Below are 8070 nucleotides of genomic sequence, written 5' to 3'. Positions count from 1 at the left end.
CTTCAGCAGAAGCTATTTTCTCTCTCTCTCCCTCCCGAGTTGCTTTTCTTCTTCTCCAGAAAAAGCTGCTGCTGCTGCCCCTGCTAATGCTTCCCTTGGAGAGTGCTGCAGCAGCTGTAGCTGGGGGAAGGAGGCCTTGAGGCACTAGTAAAGTTGCTAGTTGTGTGCACTAGTGGCTTGGTTGGTTGCTGCTGATTTTGAGCAATGACTTCAGGAGGTCAATTTTGGTATATTTCATTTTCCTTGATGGTTATGTTATCTTGCTGTTTGGTGGTGTTTTTAGTGATAATGGTAAGTTATTTGACGGTCAATAGGTGTTGTAAGTTTTGGGGTCTTGGTTGTGAGAAGTGGATGGAAGGGTTTAAGCGAATGCACGAAAGGTGTTGGATGGAATTCCTGTGAGAGATTTTGATACAGTTGATGTAGTTAGGCCACTGTTTTGGTGGTTTAGGTAGTGAAAGGGTTCTTTTGGCATGCACTGGAGGTTTGAGGGAGTAGGGGCTGTTTAGGAGTGCCATGGTATTGTCTGGGGAAGTTGTTTAGTTAAGTCGTGGCATTTTGGAAATGTTGGTTTTGGGAAGTAAGATAAGAAGATGGTGAAGAGGTTAGAGTAGATGCCACTAGTATGTGGCATGGGTGACCTTAGTTGTACCATTCTTCCTCACTCAGGGTTGAGATAGGAATTTTGACACTCTCGAGATTTCCAAGGTATTATACCTTTGAAGGTTAGTCTTCCTCATTAGCAACCTGCTTTTCTTTAGCATGAGATCCATGCAATTCTTCTGTTAATACTTCAAGGGCTTGAAGCATGTGGCGCTTATTGTTTTCATAGAACATGTATAGAATATTGTCAATGTTAATCTTCTGTTTAAAGGAAAATATCATTTCCGTTCTAAAAACTGGTCTATCAAAGATCTTTAAATGCTGATGATAAAATTTATTCAATCTAGTAACTTGAGGAAGCTGCCTATTTTCCCTAAAAAAGGCTCTTCTACCTTGCGGCAAACATTAGTGATTTGATTAGTTTCAGCTACACCACTAGGATGTAATAAATACTCATTTCTGAGTTTCTTTTTATCTTGAGAGGTAGTAGATTTCTCTTCTTCCTTTCCCTTGGATTTATCATCCGAACTCTCATCCCACTTTCTTGTTGGTCTTGATATATGTTCTTCCGCTGGTCTGCTTGATTCAGCAGCACCGTATGAGACAATGAACTGGTATCCAGGTCCTTCGTGTAGCGGTCCAACAGTTTTGTCTCATTTCTTATATCTTTCCCAAAGAGTTTTTTCTTAATGTTCAGGCTTCTCTTCAGGATCCGGTCTCTTACTTATGGGATTTCGTCATTCTCTCTGGAACATAGCCATTTCTCTGGTCAAGGCATCTGGCAAGTAGTGTTTGTCACCTGCGATCATTTCAACGTCATATTCATATTGTGATAAAAACATTTGTCATCTAAGAACTCTGCCTCTATCAACGACATCAGTTGATTTATAATTCTTAAATTTTTTTTAACTCTTTTATTATCTGTTCGGACCATAAACTTGTTTCCTAAATACGCTTCTGCACCCTTAATGGATTTGATAAACGCAAGGACCTCTTTCTCTTCCGTAGAGTAGTTTAATTTGGCTAAAGTAAGCTTTCCCGATAGGAACTTACAAACCTTCTCTTGGTTTGTATCTGGGGTAATATCTAAGACAACTCCTGCCCAACAGTAATCATTTGCATCTGTCTACAAAATGATCTTATCACCTTCTTCTGGTCATTGCAAGGGCGAAAGATTTCCTAGCTCTTTAATTCTTTTGACAGTGTTGATATTATCTTTCGTAAAAGACCATTTCTTTTTTGAGCTTGTTTTAGGAGAGAGGATTGCAGTGAGACCACTGACTTGAAATAAAATCTCTCACAAAGTTAACAACTCCCAAAAATCTTTGCAAGGACTTAGCATCAGGGATGCTATTTGGAAATTGACTAATCTTCTTGACAATATGATCTTGGAGACGATTCTCTCCATCTTTAACATGTATGCCTAGAAAATCTATTTCACTTTTGATAAGATGAATTTTCTTTTATCCGAGGATGATTCCCTTTTGGACAATGATTTTAAAAATCTCCTCGAAGTGCTTTAGATGTTCATTAATAGTTTTAGAGAAAACTAGAATGTCATCTATATAAACTATGCAAAAATCTGCATAAAGCTTAATATATCATCCATCTTTCTTTGAAAAATGGATGCGGCTTGCTTTAATCCAAATGACATAACTAACCATTTGTAGTGTCCTTGAGGAGTTCCAAAAGTAGTTAATGTTATGAAATCATGATGCATTTTAACTTGCCAGAATCCTGACTTTGCATCAAACTTGGAGAAAATCTTTGTTCCTCATGAGATTGATTGAACAAGCCTTAAAAGCGAAGAAGAATCATCGAACTAGAACGAAACTCTTTAAGTCTGTTGATGAGAACTCTCACCTAAGCAATCTGGTAACCATCTTTGACGACTTCTTATTGACATCTCTATAATCTATCACTATTCTAGCGTTTCTTCTTACCTATTTTGCATGATTTCTTATGAGGAAGGCTGGAGCATGATGAGGACTATTGGATGACCTGATTAACTTCTTATCAAGAAGCTCTTGAATCTGGCTCTCCATTTCTTTTCTATCTTGCTCACAATAATGAGGAATTGCTTTTACATGTAAAATAGCATTTGCATCATGCATCTTTAGTTCACAGTATACTGGATCTCTATCTCAGTATAATTGAGGATCTCTACTGATGACTGGTTTCAGTAAATTCTCAATCTCTACCATGGTTGAAACCTTCTTTTGTTTAACCTTCTTGGCATATACCTTAAGGTTGTGTTCAATTATGAAATCTTCTTCTCCATCAGAGCTTGACTCATTATTCTTCTCTGAACCTGAATCTTCTGAGTCATTTGAACTCATTTCAACTGCTATTATTTCTTGATGTCCTTTTAGCTGATCTTTTAGCAACAAAACCAGCTGCATTTCCGGCTTGTATCCTGGCTTGAGATCACCACTCTTCGCTTGTGATATCTGATATTGCTCTATAAACCCATGTCCTGTAATTCTTACTGCGTGTGAAAGCTTGGATTCCCAGTAAAACTTATTATGTTTTTCAAACCTACGCATGGCTAGAGTTTGAGTAACTACTTATTGAAGGAGAAAATCATTTCCTAACAAAAAGTCTGTTTGTTGGGCTTCGCACTGCCAAATTGCCTTAATGATAAAAGTTCATCCTCCTAAGGAATTTTAATGTTTTTGGCAAAGATATTGATTCATATCTCGTTGTTTCCCATTTCAACTCATGTGATTGACTTCTCAGCACTTTCCAATAAGCTTCAGGAATATCATATCTTCTTGTTAAGCTGTATCCTGATCCACTATCCACAAATGCATGTACATGGAATTTTTTGTAGTTGAAAAATTTCAATCCTACATATCCACTTGTCTGGACTTGCTTCAAAGGTTTGGGTGAATCCCCAGTGGTTTATATAAAAGGATTGATAGTTCTTTCACAGATAATTTCTTCATCTGTCTGTGTAGAGGATGAAGATTCTCCAGCTTCATTTATTACTGGACTACTTAATGAAGTTACTAACTTCATCTTCTTGATATCATTTCCAAGATTTTGTTTGAGAGTTTGCTCTCTCTCTTCTTCATAAGACATCTCATACTCTTGTTCAACAAGTATATGAGCATCATTCTCCTTTGTGTTTCTTCTTAATTCTGCAATGAAACATTCTTTATGATACGTTTATCCTATTTTCTCACATTTCATAGGTATTGAACTATCATAAAAACAATTGCAATAATCACATGTGAAAACTCCAGGTTTTGGGCGAAAAAATACTTATAAAATCAGTTTTTTGCTCTTGTTTCCAATTTTGGACTTGTAATAAAAATATAGGACAATATCCTACGTCTTTTTCTTCTTCTTTTTCAGAAGAATAATCTCTTGAGGTATTATCTGTTTCGCTACCTGATGAGTACTCCAGAGAATATATGGATTCATTTTCTTCATCAGAATATGCGACTTCAAACCCTTTAAGGTTTACATACTCAAATACCTTCATCATATTCTGCTATTTATGCCTTTGAGGATCTTTTATCCCTTTTTGAACATTCATTAGCGTAATGACCTTCAGCTTTGCAGAGCCAGCATCTGCATTTCTTCTTACCATCTTTCAAATAATGTTCTTGTCTTTGTTTTTTCTTCTTGAAAAACTTCTTGGGAGAAGATTTTTCTTTCTTTTCTTCCGAGGATTTCGGTTTAGAAAATTTCTTTTTAAATCTATATTTCTTGGAGATAAACTTTCGTCCCTATCTCTTGTTCGAGTAATTACTCGAGAACTTGCTACCTCTTGAAAATTTGCTCTTATGTTTCCTATCTTTTGAGATATGACAACCCCATTGAGTTGGAATATCCAAAATTTTAGGACATATTTTCAACTCCTCTGAGTTGTTTCTTGGCAGTCTTTGCCTTTAGGTTGTCTGTACATTGCTTTCTTAGGAGATCCCTATTTCTTATGCTATTTTAGCGATTGTCAACTAATGAAGAGGGTTTTCTTCAATAGATTAAGGTACTGCATCATTCCATGGTTTTAGAAGCTTTCTGTAATATGTTTTGATGAGATCACTACTTTTGATATATCCGATTGTGCAGTAGTAGTTTTGAAACTCATTGATATATTCCTCAAAATATCTCATATTACAAATACTCAATTTTTGAATATTTGCTCTAGCTCTCTCTCTCTCTCTCTTCCTTGCTCACTATGCCCTGTTATATCTCCACATAATTGAGCATAAATTGGCATCGCAAAATTCAATGGATTATTGGTTTGAGCAAGTCTAGTTGCCCAATTTGCCCACTTCATGCTTTGTTTAAAGGAATTATACAATTTTCTGGACAATTCCTATTAAGGGTTCACTCATATTATGCGTGAGCATCCTCATATGCATATTTGGAAAGCACAAGGGCCTAGGTTAGCCTTAAGCTAGATACCTAATTATCTATGGCTTTTCTTTTATATCCAACTTTATTAAGATCTAAGTAAACACCTATTTCTGAGATAGATTGTCCCCTATTATCTATGGAAGTTTGACTTTATTTTCACGAATACTTTTTGTTACATTATTCATAATATTATGGATTGTCGCCTAAGGTGCAGGTTCTGCTTCTCCTTGTTCTGCATTCATGGAGGATTCTCCCTACTCATCATACAGCTCATTCTTTGCTTCTTGATAAGGAAAGATATTCCTTCTCTTTTTCTCATGTTGGATTTGGGAAATTCTTCTTAGTATCTTTTGTGGCACAACTTTCTGCTTGAGCATATAGCTCTTTTAATTTTTTTTCCCTTTTTAGCATTTTAGGGGTCTTTTGGAATCTTTTTTTTCAAAAGCTTCTTCGTGGAAATTTGTAGCTCTGGAACCAGAGGTACTTCCTTCTTCATATCCCGCAAAGGAATGCCTATGATTGAACTGAAGACTTATTTTTCCTCTCATATCTTCATAAATGGATGCACTTGAACTCTACACCTGTCTTTCCGGAGGTGTAAGTTTCCATTCTTTGGAGAATGTTACCTCATGTAATTTTGCGACATGCTTTTGCTGAGAATTATTTTTAGGGCTGGTAAGTACATCTGTAGTAACTCCAGAACTATTTAGAAATTTAGTATTGAGTACTATAGTTGAACACATTAGCTTGTAATAGATTCTATAATCTATTGCAAGTTCCATCATCCCATCATTCATCGAGATTCCATCTGTCTTCATTCTCAATCTAAGACAGTGAACTGCATCTCTTAGATGAGTTGTGAAGTTTGGGAAGACATTGAAATATGCAACTTGATTGCACAATGAGGCTTGTACTGTTCCTAACAGGCATTTCTGAAAAAATCTTTTATTTTGTCATCTTGTAGAACACATAAGACAAAACAGTCTATTGCATCTCTAACTAGAAGTTTGATACTAACTTGGACGGCTCCAATATGCATGTAAGAGTATCCTCTTTGAACTGCTTCACTCACCTCTTTAGGAGTGATTAATCTGATGTCTGTTTCTTCTCCAATGGCAGAGACTGTTAATTCAAGGATTTTAAATTTATGAGAATCCAAGAGGAAAAATCCCTTCTTGCATATCTCATTTAGCTTGAATCTAAGTGCAGATGCCTCTCTCACACTAAATTTAATCTCATTATACTCAAATTATTGAGTGCTAATGAGCTGTATGGGTACAATATTCTTCTTAGTATTGAGTATTCTGCTCAACATTTTCATGTCTCTTTTACATTTCGATTTTTTCTATTCACGTAGTTTAGGTTCGCTAAACCTTAGTCTATTCTCCTTTTGGTGAAGGAATCTTACTAGTAATAATTTGTGCTAGTGCTTCTTCATCTATTCTTTCAGATGATCATATTTTCATTTTTTCTACAAAATTTGGTAGACTTTGGATTCTCTTGCTTAATTCTTGAAATTGTTCATCGAGGTAATTTCCTATTTCTTGAAGATAGGCAAAGTTGTAATTTTGTTGATGAATTAAAGCATCAATGTTTTGACTGAGTTTTATGTAGAAAGGTGAAAGCTTAGGGCTTTACCATCTTCCTTTCTTACTTTTAGATCTACTTTTTAATTCATCCTATTATGGATAAGAGTTTTTAAAAGCTTATTCAGGCTTTCTTGAGTATCTCTTAAATAAGCCGCATGCTGAATTGCTGATGGATAAGATTAGAGAGATTCTCTGTTTTAGCTATTTTTTTCTCAATATTTGAGAGATATTGCCTTTCTTTGAGATAATCAAGCTTGATTTCAAGCCTTCCTATTCTAGGATTAATCTCCTCGAGTTGATCTATAACTTTGTTGCATTTTTCTCTCGATAGGTGATATAGGAATTCAATCAGGCTTGGTCTTGATGATCAAGATCTGCTACTCCAATGAGAATTTGGAGATGAATATGTTTGTCGTATAGAGTATTTAATACTATATAGATGTATTCAATATATAGAGTATGGGCTTTCTTGAATATGCTTTGAATGAAAGTACACTTCCCACTTATCAGTAGCTTTCCAGTACAAAAAGATTGATACTGTTTGGGTTTGGATTCTTTTTTATTGGTTGAAAGAAACCAACTTTGTGTCATAAGCCTGATCTTCACTTGTTTTAAGTAAACAGGCTTTGATACCAGCTAATTTGCGGATCTAACCAATGCTCAAAGTAGTCAGTGGCTTTTGGTCTTCTTCAAGATTTCATGAAGTACTGCAATTTCTTCCCTTAAGTAATAGATTTGATGTCGGATATCGTAGATAATATCCCAATAATCTTTGGATATCTCTAGGGAGAGTATTCCTAATTTCATGAGTCTTCTTTCTCTTAATTTGGTTTTTTTTAGTTCTTTATAAAAAAAAGTCTAACTTCTGCTAAAAGATCTAATCTGGTAGTTATTGAATTTGTTTTTATGATAAAAATTAACTATTTACCTTTGAGTATCGAGGATAAATTGATCTATCTGCGATAAGTTATATAGACAAATTCAAACGATTAAATAGTTGTTTTTGAATTGGTTGATCGTAGACAAGATTTAAGTGTTAGAATCCGATCGGTGACAATGGGGTGAATTTCCTTGTTTTTACCCTTTTTTACCACAATGTGATTTTACCAAAATGCCCCTGGCAGAAAATAACCGTTTTACTATTTAACTTTTACTTTGTTTTACGGTTTTATCCTGAGTTACCTTTTTTTATTTACTAAATGATTTCAACGGTTTTATTTTTTAACCAAGGTAACTTAGTGAAATTATAATTTTAACTTGGCGACAATTAAACACTATTCAATAGCTAGATCCGATTCTCGCCCGGTTCGAGAATCGAGAATTCGTGTAACTTAGAAAAGTGTCGGTAAAATATTAAATAATATCTTTACGATTTAAGGTATGTTTAACCCTAAAGCATGTTGTGAAAACCCGATACGAGGCACGATTTCGAGATACCGTAAGTAGGGAATCCTCGCGTGTGTTGACCTGAGAGTGACGGGACCATAGTAGGTAATCCTACGGTGTC

The sequence above is a fragment of the Argentina anserina genome, chromosome 1, assembly GCF_933775445.1.
Source record: "Argentina anserina chromosome 1, drPotAnse1.1, whole genome shotgun sequence".
NCBI lineage: Eukaryota > Viridiplantae > Streptophyta > Magnoliopsida > Rosales > Rosaceae > Argentina > Argentina anserina.
This window is presented reverse-complemented; position numbering follows the sequence as displayed.